At 35.3% G+C, this 20,356-nt stretch overlaps 1 protein-coding gene across 1 annotated transcript in view; it reads right to left on the reverse strand.

Moving 5' to 3' along the window:
* Positions 1 to 16,700, reverse strand: part of LOC111048347 (acid sphingomyelinase-like phosphodiesterase 3a) — a 97,634-nt gene extending 80,934 nt beyond the window's left edge. Inside the window, exon 1 of the mRNA XM_039421753.1 lies at positions 16,461 to 16,700. The gene's annotated coding sequence lies outside the window, so the exon portion shown is untranslated. The remainder of the gene's footprint in view (positions 1 to 16,460) is intronic.
* Positions 16,701 to 20,356: the final 3,656 nt, after the last annotated feature.

The following is a 20,356-nucleotide window of genomic DNA, read 5'->3' on the forward strand; positions in this document are numbered from 1 at the left end:
GTGTGTGTGGTGTGTGTGTGGTTGTGTGTGTGTGTGTGTGTGGTGTGTTGTGTGTGTGGTGTGTGTGGTGTGTGTGTGTGTGGTGTGTGTGTGTGTGTGTGTGTGTGTGTGTGTGTGTGTGTGTGAGTGAGTGTGTGTATGAGTGTATGTGCGTCTGTGTATACGATATCTCATCTCCCACTTAACGGAATGAATTGGTGAAAATGTTGTCAAAAACAGGGTTTTTTGCGATTTTTACGAAAACGGCTCCAACGATTTTGATCAAATTCATACCTTAAATAGTCATTGATATGCTCTCTCAACTGTCACAAGTCTCAAAAAATCCAGGAGCTCTGCCCCATCAATGCAAAGTTCGATTTTAGGTTTCCAATTACCAGGCTTCAAATACAATTCAACAAGTAAATTTAAGTGGAAAAGATTGAGCATGAAAATCTCTACAATTAATGTTCAGTAACATTTTCACCTAGAATTGAAAATAAGCTCGAAATTCGAGAAAATGTTATTATTTCAATAATTGCAGACTGTTTGCAACTGTTGATTCTATTGAATCATTCACTATGAAGAGATAGCAGACTTCGTATGTCTCCAGCGTTATTGTCCTGTCACCAGCTGGCGTATTTCTTTGAATAATAGTAGACTGTGATGCGCGTGAACACTAGCGTCAGGTGATCAATTTTCATAACGGCAAGGAAAGTTCTGTGAGTGTGTCACACCAGATTTTTAGTAATTATACACATAAATAGGTCACATACCAGAAAATAGAACAATAATCTGTGAATGTCCTTGATCCTTGATTTCACGTAAATAGAACGATCTTGGAAAACTCATTCCAAGCGAGTACCCAAGTTTGCGAAAGTACTAAATATCGTTGACCTCTAATCTCGATCTTACGAGTGTCGCCCTCACCCTCGCCTGGATCACCTTTTTACGACTCGAGGTGCCAGATCGTAAACAGGCTTGATGAGATCTTCTGGTTGGACTTAACATGGTGTAGGCTTCAGACTTGAACTTTTTGAAGTACCTGCAGTGCTATTACGACTGAGCCCTTCTAGACTGGGCTCTATTAAAAGGCCTATGGACACTGTGCTTAACGGTATACTTGATATTAAGTCGATATTTTTCTACCAGCAAGAGATTGGACACTCACATGATGTTATTAACTTATGTCAACGCGACAAAAGGGTCTAATCTCGTAAAGGCCAAGTCTCCCTCTGAAATCTGTACTTCGGCAAAAACGTTTGCTCAGAAGATTTTGTTGTCACAAAAGTCTCGTCTTTCTTCATTCCCTTTCAATCATTTTTGATATAAGCTCTTAAATATCTTCTTGTAGTTGAGTTTCATATCTAATTATCCATTTGAAATCTGAATCCTGAACCTGGAGTGGATAAATTTAAAAAACCATAGCACCTAGCCACAACATTTTATTTATTTTTAATTTTTTTTACCTATTTTCAAAACTTTTCCCATCTATCATGATGACTGAAGTATTTCCACCTTTCAACGTTCTTGGATTCTGTGGTAAACGCTCAGAATTCGTACCAAATTGTTCAGAAATTTGTGAAATTTTCACTTGATCTCCGTTGGTATCTGTCGATGATAGATTTATGTTGGAAAGCAGCAATGGACTAGTCTCATTTATCAGATATTATCAGCTCCAGTTTCTGCATCAAAGTGGGTTGATTTCAGATGGAGTGGATACAATTTCGTTCTACATCATCCAACAAAGCAGGAGGATGCATGATTCATGTCTTAATGGAGGTGAATAGTAAGTAAGTTATGAAGAGAATCCATGATGGATGTTCAGGATGCTCTTTATAAGTAAATTTGAAAACATGAGTTCATTATGGACATATAAATGGAATTTGTGAAAAACTCACAACAATACACATCCTTATAGTGCTGTCTACTAACTCAAAATAAGCAAGTAACATATTCTCTTTTTGACATTTTAATAATTTCGAGAGTGCACTTTCACGTATGACTAGAATCGCGTGTTAATGGGGTGTGAAGTGGAAGGCTGTCAAAGTAGCAAAGCCGGGAAGGGTCGATGGTGGGGGGAGTCGAATCAGTTGTGACTGCGAAAAGCCTCCACACTCCATCCTTCTCATCCCCACTGTGATTTTTATATTCTATTTTCTTCTGCTTCTCCCTCATATTCTTTCACTCGTCTTAATTATTTTCTATAGAAGTTGAGGATATATTTGGAAAATCTAATTTATATTGAGAAAGACCCGAATGGAATGCGAAAATTGAAGGAGATTTGATTGATTGGAATGGATAAAAGCCAGACGATGCATTAGCTACCAGAAAAAATTGTCGAAAAGTTTGAGATTGGAAAAGGTCAAAAGAACAAAAAACGGGAGAAAAAAATGCGTTGTTTGACTAGTTACACCGATGTGATTAGAGTCTGGAAAACCAAGACATGTTATTTCAATGCAACGGATGAACAAGATAGCGCCACTTCATGATGTGGAGGAAAGAGCAAAAAGAAATATTGTCATTTAGAACATGGAAAAAGTTGGTACAAGAAAGAAGAGTGGTTCGAGATTGGAGAGGCAGTCAGAGTATGACTTAGATTGCTTGAATGAGAAAGAAAAGTGGATGAGGGAGAGAGCCTGATAAAGAAAGAAGTTTCCGAGAAACTCTGCTCCTCATACCACAGAAAAAGCAACATTCAATCCATTTGTCTACAAACCACTTGGAATGGAACCTGTTACCATTTGCGCCGAAAAGGCACAGCAATATCTCCAAGTTTCTTACAATGTTGCTCTTTTCAAAGCAAGGAGAGAAGGGAGCACAATCCAAGAGAATACAGATAAATATGCGGAGTATAATAAATTTCACGTCAGTCATCTATCACGCTAGTGCAGTGCCGCATGCTCACATTCGATTTCTAATTCCAATGTATAGCAGTAGTTTCTGTGCCAAACATTTTTCTGCATCTCAAAAATCGCAAGAGAATCGTAAATATGTATCTTCCAAGAAGTAGGAAGACAACTCTTGGCTGGCTTGGGGCATAGCATAGCCCACAACACAGGCATTCTTATCCCCAGGCGAGGAGCTGCTTGCTTCTCATTCAAGAATTAATGCAATACATTTTCCTGATGGAGGTCTTGATGGATGTTTCGCACTGTGCGTTATAAATCAACCTGTCATAAGCACTAGTGAAATGATTATACATTTCTTGCAAACATCGAAAGTGTTGTATTGAGGTGGATTTTGATGAACGGTTGGATGAATGCTGTGAAGGAAGTGTGTGAGTCGTTATGAGATTTTTTATTAGTAAGATCTTGATAATTGGAATTTTTTCTTGGAAATATTATAATCAGGCCTATCACATTGATCAATATCATCATCGTCATGGATTAGGCTATTCCATCAATGCCAAATCGATTGGACCTATTCAAAATTATTTTCCATTTATTAAAGAATATTTCTTCTCAATTGACATAATTATGAATAATATTAGCTTTTGTATTCAAAGTAGGAACTATTTTTTGTCGAAGTTTCAAAACATTCCATTAGTAGGGTGAGGCCCACATAAGCTCCAGGTTTGTGCGTGTATAAAGCGAAGGATGATTGTGATGAGAGATTAGCCTGTAGTACCATCTGCTTCCAAAGTTCCTGATGAAAAACTGTAATAAATTAAAAATTTACAGATCGAATTGGAATGACTGGTTGGATTAAATAGTTCAAAAAATAATTGATGGACTGTTGGTCAAACTGGACTGCCAGTAAAAGTAAAATATTAATATGTTTCCTGTTTCATTCATATCATGCACTTCTTCATCATTGATTCTATTTTGAGTATAACATAACTTCATTCATGCGGTGTTTAAATGCTTTTTAATTGTTGATCTTTTCAAACTGTAATATATTCAGTATCTTTGTTTATTATTGTTGATTTGAAAAATATTTTTTCTTTTCTTTCTTTTTCTCTTTTTCCTGACTGAATGATTATTACTTATGTGATAATATCTTGAATGAGTATCTGAATCTATTCTGAAAATCAAAGAATTTGAGTGTGCATTTTCATGTCAAAAATGATTTGATCTGTGTGACATGCTCGTTAGCGAATTATTTATCAATGTAATTTAATGATTATGTTCATATCTTCTGCAACTACCTCCTCCCACCCCTCACTAAAAACAATGTTGGTGAGTCTATCGTTACCGATGAATGATGCTATCTTTGATCTAGAAAACATGTTTCTGTTTCAGGATGTTTCTAAGGTTGAAATTATTGTTGTTTAACAAAGAGAAAAGTGTTTTGCGTCTGCATGATGCAGCTTACGAATTTGAACAACAAAGCTTCAACCTCCTATAACAGTAGTGGTATCTGCTCTCCTGCAGACGGCAGACTATGCAACACATCCTACACTATTTTACTTATCAAAGGTCGACCAGTAACACCATGAAGTTTCTCAGATAATCATTCGTGGAAATAAAACATTCTTCATTACATATCTGTATAGTGAATAATGCGTAATATCCCGACATTATTACTATTTTGTATCTGCATAGTAATTGATGACAATGTTGGTAATATAAATAAAATCAAATATGTGGTGTTCTGTTGGAATATAAAAAATAAATATGTGGTGTTTATTGAATGAAAGTAGGCTTGTATCTGGAAATTGTTATTCTACAGTACTTCTAATTTTATTCTCTTTCATTGCTCACTCTGGACTTTGTATTCCCGTCGTCGTCTTCTTACAGGGTTAGGCATTAATACCTGTTCCGCCTTCAAACATTTTTCCACCTTTTTCATGGTCTGCCAATACTTCTCCTCCCTTCTGACTTCTAAGCAATGACAGCTTTGGGGATTCTTCCGTTTTCCATTCTCTCAACATGTTCTCTCCACTGTTGTCGATTCTCGTCAACTCGTTGAGGTATAGAGATCACATTGAGCTCTCTACGGATATCGATATTATAGAGCCTGTCCTCTCTGGTGCATCCCTTCACTGGCGTCAAAAAACTCATTTCGGTCGCCTGTAACCTGCTCCACTCCCTCCTATATGGTACCCAGATTTCAGAGCCATACAAAAGGGTAGGGCCATCACTTTATAGAGTTTGAGCTTCGTCTCTTTTCGGGCTTTATTTTTGAGAGTTCTGTTAATAGTTCCGCATATGTACTGGAATCTGTTGATTTTTGTATTCAAGTCATGGTCTTCCTCGTTTGTAATATCACATCCCAAATATTAGAAATGTGATACTTGTTCCAGTATTCTGTTGTTGAGAACTACTTTAGAACGTATTGGAGACTTCCCCAGAATCGCCATCACTTTTTTTGTGCAAGGAAATCTTCATAATATATTCTGAGCTCAGGAGATGGACTTTGTATTCTACAGCCCAAATACAAGAACAATTCCATTTTCGTCCATTGCTCCATTGCTCACTTGGTGTCATCTAAGTGAAGTTAGAATTATTGAGGATGAAGCTTTCCAAAAACAATAAGCCTTCATTGAGTTGATGGCTCCATTAAGAGGTTCACAAAATTAACGTGTATGAGTGTAGGTCTAAAGGCTTATGTGAAGGCCATATAGCCAGACTTTCATCAAATCAAGATTATTTGTCGGTCTCTGGCAGATGCCTCGGGGTCATAAAGAGTGTGTAGGAGGTAAGGGGTTATTAGGGGTTATTCATTCATTGGATAAAGGACGATTGGTTGAAAAAGACCATTCTATATTACTTTAGATATTCTGAAACTTCTCTTTAGGATATCTGTTTTGTGTTTCGTAATCCTCCTTTCCTCAATCCTTTATAGCTTTCTTATTTTCAGGATATGTGATGACCTTAATCCCAGGCAATATATATGTAATGTAAGTCCAAAATCACTGGAATAAGATTCAGTTCTATCCCAGCTTATTTGCCTTTACTTTCTAGTCTTGTTCTTCTATCTATATCCTTTAAGCCTATAAAATTCTTATTTCTTTGTTCCTCAAATTCCATCCACCTTTTCCCTGTCCTCATTTCCCTTGTGCCTGAAATTTTTCATATTTTTGTTGAGTCTTTTCCTGTTAGCACCCACTATTGCTGTTTCATCCATCCAACATTTTTCATGCTCTCTTCCCTTACACCATTACTTTCTATCTCATTCTTTAATATTTTTTTGCTCTCCAGTGAGACTACTTCCTCCTGCATAGAGCACCGAACAGCATCTGCCACATCCTAACAGCTCCATCCCACATCATTACGTTTTCACTCTCCCTTTCCTTTTTCTCTTTCATCCTCATATTTCCCTTTCCTTCTTGATTTCTCACGTAACGAAAACGAAATATTCTCTTGCTGTCAAACGTCTCTGCTTTCTTTGACATTTGCAGGTTTTTGGAACAAAATAAAAATTGGCTCATCTCAAATATCCAGCACGTTTGCTCTTTTCCGCAAACCAGGGATGGTCTATTCTATCTACCTGTCCAAACAGTCATAACCTCCGTAACGTCATTCCAGACCATTCATTGTTTGATGGCTTAAAATTTATTTTGACATGTTGGATGCTCTTGTTCTACGTGTTTGGAGATTTCAAAATAAAATGAAGGTAGTAGTAAATTCTTCCCTACATTCTTCTTTCTATGGTTCAGACTATGATTATTGTGGCTGATGCTTAATAAGCATACATGGTAGTCTCAGAAAGAACGGCTTCAGCTTTCTACATCACCATGATAAACAAAACGTCATCCCACATTCAAAATTAATGGTCGTCAACTGTCACATTTTTACTGTCAGGAAGCGGTTGGCTATCATCCATCTGGTCTATTCTATCTGATCTATCGCTATCATCTCATCACTTAGGGAACTGTCAGGTCGATATTCGGCTTTCAGTGTAAGTCGCGATCGCTATCGATCCTCATGTAACACAAACACATTGTAAAGCATGGGAATGAACAATAAGCTCTAGGCTTGTTGAACGAGCGTTAGCGAAGCTCTCACTTTCACTAGTGCCCAAAGTCGTTTTCTGTCTGTTTGTATGTTCGACAAGACCTTTAAAGAGAATTGATGAATCAGCATACAATTTTGAACACTAATTCTTCGAATCGTTTCACAGGACAACGAAATTGACTCACTCCTTCGTCATTTTGCAGGATATAAAAATAACATTGAAAGTGCATGAGAAAAAAAATTGTTTGGATTTATCATTTATCAGTCAGCTAGAATTATTTGCATGATTTTCATTTTATTTTCCCATCCAATTAAAGAAGCTGATGATATTATTTGACAGTTGTCACACAGACTCTCAGGCCGACCGACTTTATGCGCCGACACATGATTTCACCTAAATGATACACAACATTAGTTTATAAGTTCTACTAGCCGTCAGGCTCTCTTCGCTCGCCATATTCGTCTAGCCGGAACCCCGACTGGATCGTCCAAAAATGAGATCAGCGGGCTCGCTTCGCTCGTTTGCATGTCGACCTCAGCGGAACCTCTGTACCGAATTTGAACGTATTATGTCGATTTGATCTCGAAAAAACACCTGTTACTATATCGGCGTATCTTTGGCGAACAAAATTCTTCCACCTCAGCTAAACCTGTGTACTTAATTTTTCTTAATATATTTCCATCAATTATTGAAAAAAGGTGAGGAAACGCAGAAAAGCTGAGAAAACGCTAATTTTGGGCGTATCTTTGGCGTTATTTCAAATTCCTTCTAACACAACATTATTGCACCCCAGCTGAGCTTCTAGAGTAAATTTAATCATTTTCTGTTTTTTTGTTCTCGATATAGCTGAGAAAACGCTAAAAAACGCAGATTTTGGGCGTATCTTTGGAAAATTTCCAAATCCGTTCTTATTGCGCCTCTAAAGGACCAACTGAACACACCTACCGAATTTGAAATGGTATGTAATATTTCTATCATATGTTAGGACGATCCAGTCGGGGGTCCAGACTAAACGTCTGGCTAAACGGATATGGCGAGCGAAGCGAGTCCGACGGCTAGTAATATAATTTTCCCAGGAATAGCTCTGATTGAAGTAGCAGTACCCAATAAATTTTCCCGCGATAAATCAGGACCTCCTAGATAGGTGTTCAGGAAGTACTGGATAAATTATTGGTATTTGGGAGGTCCTGGATAAATGCATTTCAATCTTCAACTTGGTGCCAACCAAAATTTTTAATTTAGCTACCAGAACAACTGTTTTGATAGATTATAGTTCTATATTAACATATGGTATGGACATTTCAATTATAATTTTAAGATATTGGAATAAGGAGAATATACATGCTAAAAGACGAACTTTAAACCCATAAAAACCACCCTTTGAGATAAAATATCGCCAAAAATTTCTTAGTGCGCCTCTAAAAGGCCAACTGAACATACCTACCAAATTTGAACGTTTTTGGTCCGGTAGATTTTTAGTTCTGCGAGTCAGTGAGTGAGTGAGTGAGTCAGTCAGTCAGTCAGTCAGTCAGTCAGTCAGTCAGTGAGGGCCATTTCGCTTTTATATATATATAGATAATAACTCGCTTCCGTTAACGTCTGTCTGCCTGTCTGTAACATACACGTAATTAATACTACTTGTGATAGCAGTTGCAATGACAAATTTGTTTTGTTCAAAGTCTTAGAATGTAAGTAGAAGCTACTATTACAGTTCATTAACACTTTATTATTCAATGTACCGTACTCATTCATTCCATTTTTGTATAATTTATTACTACCTCCAGATGTTGAGATCATTGGAACGGTTTGAGATATCGATGTGCGGATTTCGCCATTAATTTTACAATGGAATTCCTTATCGAAATCATGTATCAGATGACCACCTTTCCATTTGAAAAATGAAGTTGGATTCAAAATGATGTTGGATCCACGATGGCGGACAAAAGTTTTGAAGCGACAGAAAGTTTTTTTTTCAATTGGAATAGGCTCCCATGGAACCTACTACTGTAATATCATACTTGTAAAAGTTATATTTAGCTGTTTCCATAATAATTCTCACCAAATCTGTATAATTACGAGTTGCGGATCTCAGAGGTCAATACAACAGTTTATGAGCGAGATCTTTATCCAGGGGTCTCCAGTTAATAGATAATAGGAGAAATTATCATAAGTTATGACAGTGACGATTCGATTTCCGTTCACCACGATGATATTCAAAATAATGTTTTTATTAATAACGGGTTACTTGTGGTATCGATCGAAACCAAAATGTAAACCGCGACCTCTTCGTTCTGCTAGCACCTTTTTGGACATTCACCTGCTACTCTCGTGAGGTGAGTGACCACTTGAGGAGTCCGATTCGATAAACATAATTCATGAGTTTGAAAATCGTTTCCCGATAGTTCGGAACCTGTCTCAATCTGTAGGTCCACTCATATCTTATCAAAATTACTTCTATTATCTACGTAAAAGCCTAGGACTTATTGTTGGAATTACCTATAGCAAAATAGCACATTTTCAATTTGTAGGATGAGCTTAGCCTTATTTCAGTTCAGACTTCGGAGTTTAGACGATACATTGTCCGCTCCCTTGTATTTTAAACTTTAATTAGTGATGGGGGCGAGATTCAGTTCACGTCCCCTAATAGTATTTGTGAGCTGTGATCCATATATCATTACTTTACATTACATTTATCACATTCCTTAATCACAACATCAAATTAATGATTGGGAGAGAATCAACAGGATAAACCCAAAACTGTTCCTCTCCCTAATTTTGATAAAAATAGTCCAAATGAGGTTATGAAAACACTTTTATATAGATCACAAAAATTTACAGTCCAAATATACATTATACTAAAAATTTTGTATCTTGGTTGATTAGAAAGATGAAACAAATTATTATTACACTTGAAAATGCATTAATAAATTGAAAAATATTAAAAAACTTGATAAATTTGAAGCTAGAAAAATCACAAAAACATTCACTATGTAACATATTTAATTTGGATAGATAAATAAAAATCCCTAGTTGAAAGATTTATAGGTCTAAGTGAAGTAATAGGCTAATATCGCCAAAGATGATAACGTTAAAGATTAGATAATATCAGACATCCTGGCTAAATTGTACAACGGCCGAAGAGGAATGGAAATAATTTTTGCTACTATATAATATTATATAAAATATTGAAAATTTGAGGTTAGGCATAAAACATTTACTGATCGGCGACCTAACGATCGACCGAGTCATATAACGTAGAATCTGACCAAACACCTTGGCAGAAATTTATTGTGGCAAAACAGTATGCAACTTGAGGAACTAAAAGTCTCACGTGGCTAATTATTGTAATATACGAAACAACTAATAATCTATAAAAAATTACTTGGCATGTAAAAAGCATATTTAAAAACCCCAACAAAAATAATTAAATGTATTAAGGAAGTAGGAGGTTACTGGGCGCATGAATACTGTAATAATTTGTATGCACCAATCAAATAGTGGCAATTGATAGGCGGCAATAGTGAGCTGATTCAAAAATATTTGTATATATTTCTACAAGTGATAAGAATTTATATAAAATTGTTGTATAGTTTTTGTTTTGTATACGGCCCGAAGGCAAAGAAATTATTGAAGATGTAACATAAGTAATAATTTAATATTTTGGTACGGTCTATTTGAGCCTTGAATGGCGGAGGAACAGAATATTCAAACTTTATGTAAATTTAGAAATCGGAAATGAAAATTGTAAGAATGAGAAACGAGAACCCCACTCGCCTGCCAACTACCACCATGAGAGGTCACCAAAAATTATAGAGCGTAATACCTTACTGTACCTTGTAATAATTTAAAGTTAAATTGAATTACTAAATTTTCTCATAAGACTTTGTGATGCTCATATAAAGCAAAAGTCATTTTTAAATCATTTTTTAACCCCTTGGAAGAGGCGACTCCGGCTACAATAATCCAGGACCACCAGGAGTTGGATCGACATCAGCAGCTCATAAGAAAATTCCAGCACATGAGTGAAAAATATTGAAATAGTGATAGGGCGCCCTCAGTGCTTCGAAATTGAATTAGAATCAAAGCTAGCTTGTCGAAAGAGTTTTTTTTATAAATTAAGAATTTGGTAAAAATACTTGCGCAAGTAAATATAGTATAAAAGGTATTTTATTAGATAGTAACGAATCAATCCATATATCCAAAAAGATCCATCAATCAAAGAAGACTAAGATCTAGGCTGTTAATACAATATTCATATGATCATTAATTTCTGCAATATAATTTGCGATAATTTAAATGTAGCTCTGATCCACTAGATGAATTGCTTTATTTATTCCTTCAGGTGCCGAATCTCGCACCCTGAGATAAAAAATATATTTATTACAAGGAAATCTATTAGAAACTATAGAATTTAATATATATTTTTGGATTACTAGTTTGTCAATTTGTCATGCTGATTTAAGAATTTATTCTAAATAGAATTGTCCAAGTCGACAAGTATTAGCAAGCTGATATCGCAGCTACATGCAAATAAATGCATATGATCATAAAATTAAAGCACATGGTAGCGTTTCGTGCTATAAAACTTAAAGAATAGTATTAGCCTGTGATATTTTATTGATTTCGATTATTGTTTTGTCTTATATTATATATTTCTGTCGCTCTATATATTTTTGCACTGATTTATTTTTTGAGATATTTGTTAATATATGTATCAAATTGTTTATGGTGTACGATTTATTTTTATTCCTCAATACTATAGGATAAGTTTTATATATATATATTTTTTAATAAATTATCAGTATTGTTGTGGAAGCTCATATCTGGGCCTATAAAGATTTTTATGAGACTGTATCCTATTAAAAACCACGACCTGATTTTTATAATTATTAAAATATTTTCATGCTCTACCGATTGATGCCAAGCAGGAGGCTAATCGTTATTTTATTATAAAAAATAACGTGACAACTATCAGCATATGATCATATTGTGTGATCTATACACAAAAATACATCAATCAAAATGTGTGAGAAAATTTAGTTTCATAGAGTTTTTTGATCTATATCTAATGAAGAGTACGTTATACGTATTTTCCTTCTATTTCATTCCATTTCTCACAATCTGTGGCTATGAAGGACGATTTGAATGTGATTCAAGGTTAAAATTTAAATAATTCAGCTTGAACTTATCCACTACCACAGCTCATACAAGGAAACTTCTTGTCAACTCCGAACATAATATTACTTTTCTCTTGCATCGAAATCCCATCTCACAATCCTGATTTCCTCATCGGCATGCTCCAATAACATGCTTCATTGCAAATCCTGGACGTGAATACAGTAATAATAATTACTATGCCATCATTAATACTTAGTTTGAAGTTGGCTTGGCTGTGGCACTGGGGAGTTCTCGCTGCGTATGATAAGAATCCTGTGGGATGCTGGGCCTTGGGCGCCGCTGCTATTAGTTATCGCGCCGTCCGCCAGATGGCTGGCCACTCTCTGTCTCAGTCTCTGGAGATTTGTGAGTAATAAAGCTCCTCGCAAGGCTAGCAACGCAATATCTCACTGTCGCTTTGCAATATGCAAGTTTTGTTCGGATCCTGTTGTTGCTGTTTGTCATACTGTGTTGGCCCTGAATAGAGTATGCAACACTCCAGACGTTTCCATCTATCATGAAAATCTTCGATTATGCATGATGTTGGGTGGTAAAGAAAGTTTACACCACCATGTATTCTAATACTGTGAATACATGCAGTGAGATTCATGTTTCAAGTCAGTGGAAATGTTAGTTGTCACATTTAGTTTTCGTCTTTTATGGTGAGCCTAGATAGCTGTGAACCAAGCCATTTTAGTATATCTGGGGCCTGTTTCATAAAAGTTACAAGTCCTGTAATACAGCAGGATCACCATTCCAATTACATGCTCAATATAGCCGATAAAATCAGCTGTTCCTGTATTACAGGACTCCTAAATTTTTATGAAACAGAGGGCTGATCTAATATTAATTCATTCTCGATCTTCGTTAAAAAATATATATCTTACCAACCCAATGATACATTTTCATAATTGAGATTAGATATTTTGGAACTTCTTTTCTTTACAGTTCTATTTAGCTTGGAAACATTCCTGGGAATTTGGTAACAGTGCAGAGTGCAGAGTGCAGAGGTGGGAAAGGATGAAGCTTTATTTTTATGCTTCAATGACAGACTATCTAATGACAGACAATAATAGCAAACCAATATATTGTTGATGAAATGCGGAATTTAGAGTGTTAATCTCTCAATAGTGTATAGTTTTGACTCCAAACAGCCAAAAAACTAATCTTCATCCAGAATTGAGAGTATTTTTCCCCATCTGAATGATTATATATAATTATATATATGTATTGTAAATTCTTTACTTTGACAACTTCGAAGTTTTTCACAAAAATGATCTAGTCGTATCAATTGGTAATTCTTTATCACAAAAACAAAAGAAATCTGCATTTAGACGAATATCCATCAATCGTTCATCCAATATTGTTCCTGAGTATCATAAGTTTTCAAAGTCATAAGTTATATTCTCTATCAAATTAAGACTATTGGTTCAGTAATGGACTCTCGTACAATGGGAGGCAGAAAATAGGACTCATTTATTTCCCCATTACTTCCCTAAAAAGTTAACGCATTGCACACAATTCTAAACTTATTGGGTTTTCAATTAGATTTGAAGAAAATTACTATTCTGAATTATTAAGGGGCGTATGTTGAGTAGGAGTTCACCAGATGGAGCAACACTATTAATAATAGGGCACGTCATCTAGTTTATGTTCCCTCTGAAACTAATTACGGGTGGTTTATTAATGCTATTCGTTGTATTGGGATATTGATTTTTCAATGTTATTGTCGGGGAGACAAACTTTGAACATGATAAATTACAGTTTTAATGAGTGAAGCTCTGGCAGTCTTTGTCTGCTTCACGTCACGCCGCTCGTTATTTTGCAGAGTTCGCTGTTTACTTTCTTGTATTTTCAGTTCTAAAATTGAACCACTGTAGTTTGAAATCACCTGTCTTTTCATTTATTCCCGCAGTCACGCCAATGTCTTGATATAGGTTGAATTAGCAGGCCCCGTATATTGTTCCATCAATCCTTTGAAACTCATGTATTCAAGCGACAGTTTTTTAAAAGAATTCTCGACAAAGGTTCACGAAACCTCATAATTATTGGAATAGTTTCTTTTCTATTAGTATATACGCTGAAAATGTTTGCTCAACCATCACGTTTCGGTGTCAAGTCAATTCATCAGCTGAATAGATTGAAATAGAATATTCCAGAAATTTCGAAAAATCTAGTTTACGAAATTCTTCAGTCTTTTTGACATGTACATCGTGGTTCGTAATGATCATTTGCTTATTCCATTGTCTCTCAAAAGATGATCTTCTGTAAATTACCACAATATACTCTTCGAAGTGAACATTTTCAATATTTGTGGCAACTTACTACTATTTTTAGATCTTCGACGATCATTTGTGTAAAAATGGTATAACCTTTTTTTCATTGGAATTCTAAATGCTATTTCAAAAGCGACGTTGATACATTTCATCATATAATCACAGGTATTCGAATTGACTAGTCCACACTGATGATATTACAATCAATACCCAGCAGATGCTTCCAAGAATCGCATTACTGAAGCACCTCCGACATGATACACTCGATAATTCCAAGCCAACAATAATAATAATTCATCTAATATACCGTAAGCAAGCCGTAAGATACTGGCTTTCATGTGTTACTCGACTCGTGTCGGTAATTATCAAGTTGGAACCTTGTAAATAATTTATGATACCGCTTGATACATTCAGTTCATAACCTGACTGCGTCTAATCAGGCCTTATAGAACCTTCTATGATGCTGGCGAACCTCATATGATGATGTTGATAATGATGTTGGTGAACCTTATAGTGCTATAGCCTCTCCTACTCCTACATGTTCCATGAATCTCAAATCAGAAGCACTGCTTATTATTGAAACTTTGTTTCTTGTTCAACGATGTACCGTTTGAGTAAGCTCAGGTATATGATGTATGATAAGTTAGTGAACAGAAGTTTGTGACAAGGCAAACTAGCAGTTCTGATTTGTGTCAATTTTGACGATATTTGAATATCTTCAATGACTTGTGTGATTGTGACATATCTTGCTCGAATGTGGGATTATGCAGGTGACATTATTATCAATTTATTCTGTATTATTTATTGATATCATGGACTGAATGATGTATTACTCGTTTTGTTGAATAATTGAACTAGCTCATGATTCTTCTTATTGGAATATTGAGAACTGAGAATAATATATTATTCTTATGAATCACATGTAACTTACCCCATTATATAGTATAATATATAATCAATTGTTTTTATGTAATAGGTTTTTATATTTTTCACCAATATAAGTCTGATTTCGATTCTAATGTACCATTGAACAATGAGTTGATTGAGATTGAATTCTCTCGTCACATTCGACTTTTATTTTGGAAGCTCCAAATCTTTCAATACAAATCTTATTGTAAATATTCTTTCAAAAAATGTCCAAATAATAAAGAGATAATGTAGGTGAGGAATGATACAATATTTGAAGTAATTAAAGAATTCATGGAATGGTGTCACGCTGAAAAAACCTTTCTCCTACTGGAAATGGAAAATTTTACCATTAAAGACTACTTGAGAGAATGGAAAACTGACATCTTAGAAGAAAAAACTTGAAGTCTCAGCTTGATTCCTCAACGAGGAAAATTTTTCATTTAAGTAAGCTTCAGAAATATTCCCTTCGAAATGAGAACGGTTAATATTGAACACAACTGGAACAACATTATTGTGTTGCTATACTTGTCTATCATTCGAAGATATCACTACCATTTTCTAGCTCTGCAACGTTACCAGATCCTGTTTACAATGTTAATTAAAAAATACTCAATATCAATTATGGAATTTTTATTATTTAATCATTGGAAAATATATTTCCTTGGCGCATAAAATATGATTGATTATTTTGATCAAGAATCAACAGTTAATATTATATCTAATATACCGGTATCAGCTATCCTCTATAGAAGGTAGTTGCAAGGCAGAGAATCGCCAACGCTGTTCTCCTATCTTTCTCAATTGCTATTACAGCCACTCCACTGTCATTGTGAACCTCACTATAGGAGTTGGTGCCTGCTATTACAGCCACTCCACTGTCATTGTGAACCTCACTATAGGAGTTGGTGCCTGCTATTTTATTTTGTGCAAAATGCATTTTCTTTATTGCTTGCATGCTTAATTTGCGGTGATGCCGGTGATATTGTTTCAACTTTTGATCCGGTATATTAGTGAAAATCGGAACAGAGATCTGTTCCGAGCTGCAGTTAATAGAATCCAAATTGCATTGATGATCGCCAATCTCCGTCGCGGAGCCGGCATATAGAAGAAGAAGAATTAGTGAAAATCAATCTTCGACAATGATGTGGTGCTAATATCTTATTTTGTATACAACATAATAAATGAAGTAATACATTTTAATAATAATATTGCTAATGCTTTTGTGATGGTGATCCATACCGGTTTGTAGAGAGCCAGATGAGGATGAGCGAGAATCACATGCACAGGCCCGTCTCCGTTGAACGATGCCCCAACGTCACGACGCTGACTGACGTCGACCGGCATCCACACAACGAGAAGCGCCCGTCGCCCTTCCAACAGCGCATGCTCCCAACTTCGAACAGCTTCGAAATTTCCCAGTTCACGGGAAACCCGTTTCCCGGCCAACATCTACCTTTCCCACTGCAACTTTGCTACTCATTTCCTTCCCAGTTTGAGTGGGTTTTTGATTTTCTTCATCCTTCAACAACGGCAATATTATACACTAATTGAACACTAATTTTCAGGTGTTAAATTTATCATATCATTCGATATGTCAGTTTCCAATTGTTAAAATAAATTTTCCCTACAAAATGTTACTCGATTTTCATTTTTGATGAAAATACCACACAAGGGAATAGAAAGATAGTAAATTATGAGTATATGAATTATAATAGAGGAGCAATAAATCTCTTTCTAAGGATAATACTCACATGATGATTGCTACTGAGTTTGACGATCAAAGGAGCCTGTGAGGAGCCTTCATCTCTCTGGTACAGAATCTCTCTGGTACCATATCTCTGTATGGTGGAGAACCATAGAGCCACAGAGCTGAATTCATATTCATACAATGTTTTTCAAGAGAACATTAAAAAATCTATCAATGGAGAAATATTCATACATTTTTTTCTAGAAAACGAGAATAAGTAATTTTATCGTATAGATATTTATGTGAAAAAAAAGGTGTAGAAATTGAACTTGTCATATGTTATAAATAAAACTATTCGGAATTGGCTTTTCTATAAATCAATATTCATGTGAGTACACAATTCGTTATTTTTATATTTTCCTATGAAATAAATGTGTACAATAATAAAATTTATGCTCATCCTGTATATTATATTTCATTTCATTGTTTTAATCATCTATCTATAACAATGTTTTTCTTTACGAAAAGTGGGATAGAGTATGAATAGGGATCGATAGATCTAAAACGTTGAGAAAGAAGTATAAACAAGATACAAGGTATACTGAACAACTAAAAATCTTATTCACACAAACTGATCATGTTTAAGTTGGTTGGTTCCATGGTTGGCATGTAGAAAAATCTTTGTTCAAATTCACTCAATGTTGATGTTGATAGTTTGAGTTTTAAACACAATTTTAGGAAACTGGAAAGTTTTTGAGTAATGAGTAACAGTACCAACGTTTCCAAAAACTGGTAAGTTCTAGAAAATTTTGAACTATAGGTACTTTCTAGTAGAAGAAGCAATGAATCAACATCACAACCTTCAAGTGGACTTCTTTGCATTTCATGGTTTCGAGGTGTGAGATTATGTGTGATCAATTGAATTTGATTCTTGTTCATTTGGAATAAACAACCGTCTCTAAGTGGTTATGGAAACAATAATTTAATTGTTTCACGAATGGTTAAATCGTAAGAGAGGATACTATACAGCACAAAGAAGGCTCCTTCTAGCGGTAGTGAGTTATGCAAAGGAATTGTTGCCTGAGTGCAGGGGATATTGAAGGAGGTTCTAAACATAGGAGAAGAATAGCTATAAAAATGAAAATCTTTTTTAGTACCATTTTTTTAAATTGTTTACTCAGAACATTTTTCGGCATATATGGGCATTAAAGGTATCATAGCCGAAACATGTTGTGAGTAAACAATTTTTAAAAAGAGTACTTTTTATTTTTATTTATATTCAAGAGTTGCCCTAACGAAAAAAAGCCAGGAGAATAATTCTATGGATAATAATAATCTATATTCATTATCAGTTCATATTATTATTGATACCTTGAGAATATACTATTAATCAATTTTAGACATAAATGTGCGTTTTAAATAGGAATTTCTCATGAATCACAATACAAGTTTGATATCTAAGTTCAGTTTTTCCATATCAGTTGATGAAAATACCAACCATAATAAATCTTATTATCAATCCTTTTGTTGAGAGGACTTCAAAACATGAGGCAATCTGTAATGGGGGATGTCATTTATTAGTCAACAACATCATGAAGATGGCAGGCTAGCTTTCAATTGGACCATCTTCATAAAGCAGATGAATGATATCTCACATACCAGTATAATATCTACGAAGAGAGCAGTCGAATTCACAACCAGGAATTGGAAGAGCCTATTGTCGTTTATAGGTACGTTTTCAGCTATTGAACAAAATCGATCTTGAGAGCATCTGTTGTTGATAGAAGCACTCACCTTTCCTAGATCCTAAAACAGATTCGTCCTTCATGAGAGGAGTGTGATTTGTACAACACTGTAGGATTGTAGAAATATGCTCTGGAACTCCAAATGGAGAGTCTATTCTAGTGAATGATGTTCACCCATAATTATAATTGTCGTGCTTTATGCGTTCAACTGAGAGGAGTTTGAACGATATCTTACTTATTTAGACTGTATTTGGTGTTTAGGCTGTTTATGGTTATAGAGAGGGACGAAGTGCTCTGATAATAGACAGTCATTGCCTATTTTGATAGGGATGGAAGATTGAACATGAACCGAAGCTGTTTGTAGAATCAGCTACCTTCTGTGACTTAGTAAGTACAGCTCTTCATTCTGCTACTCACTGTCATGCCACTCGCGTTATAATGGGCATACAGGTTAATACAACGACCACATCTAAGGTACAAAATACCGACTATGTTATTGTTGGCGTTGCTTGTGTTGTTTTCAGTGACCCGTCGATAACTAGCCAATTTGAAACATGAATTATCCCAGTAATAGTAATACTGTTGAACGTTATCCCGTTTCCACGTGTAAACACTGTATAGAAAAGATTAATTCAGACTTCATCTATATTTATACTGAAATTTGTTTGCTCATAGTGCACAGCCTTCTACAACATTCACTTATGATTGATATAAGGAGAGTCAAATTATCCAGCCCATTTTGGCCACTAATTGGCTATGAATAAATGAAGTCGATCTGAGTAATCCATACTTCCGAGTTGCCGAGGTTTGGGTTGACAGGTGGAAGTGATTATCTCAACCTTTGATTAAAAAGAATAAACTTTCCTCAATAATTGATGAAAGAGAACAAACTCATAATTCAACTTATCAAACTTAGAATATAAAGAGCTTTGAAAAATCTTCTTTTGCATAGCAAATTTCCTAAATTCATAGTTTCCTATGTTTTGTTTCATTTCCATTTTCCTAACTCTGAACTCGAATCTTAAAATGCTTAAAACAATTTCTAGGATTATGATTATAAATTGTAGGTAATCCATTTCTTTCCATCAATAAAAAGATTTTTATCTTTTAAATGAGATGACTTACAATTTGTTTCCCATGAAAGGCAATTGGGCCAATTTCATCAATGACTACAAATCCAAGTGAAATATTGTTGGAAGCTCTCTCAGTGATGAAGTGTTTGATTGGAAGTTTAAACTAATGAAGTTTAAAATAACTACTGGAACACATACTCAACTATAAGTTAATGCAGTAAATATTAGAAATAACATGAAATTCAGAATCCAGAGTTAGGTCGATAAGTAACGATGATGCTATTAGAGCAAGCTGTTGGAGAACAATCTTGAAGTGGAGGTCTGAGGTTGAGGTTTCGGAACGCTAGTTTTCGAATACAAGTCCCCAACAACTCTGGAATAAACTGCAGTGTTGAACAACTCCACTCGAAATCACCTTTCCAGCTCATGTTCGAGCCTCTCTCCCATTCACTAACAACCGAAAACTCCACTAACAATTCCCAGCTGATCGTTTACATGTGCTTTCACAGCCGCAGGGGTCTTCAACTACTACGGGGGACCTGCTGGTCAGCCATCTACCTTATTTAGTGGCAAATCAAAACTTCTGTCGTAAACATTTGCCGTTAAACTGTGTCATTATCGTTAATACAA

The sequence above is a fragment of the Nilaparvata lugens genome, chromosome 2 (assembly GCF_014356525.2).
Source record: "Nilaparvata lugens isolate BPH chromosome 2, ASM1435652v1, whole genome shotgun sequence".
Lineage (NCBI taxonomy): Eukaryota > Metazoa > Arthropoda > Insecta > Hemiptera > Delphacidae > Nilaparvata > Nilaparvata lugens.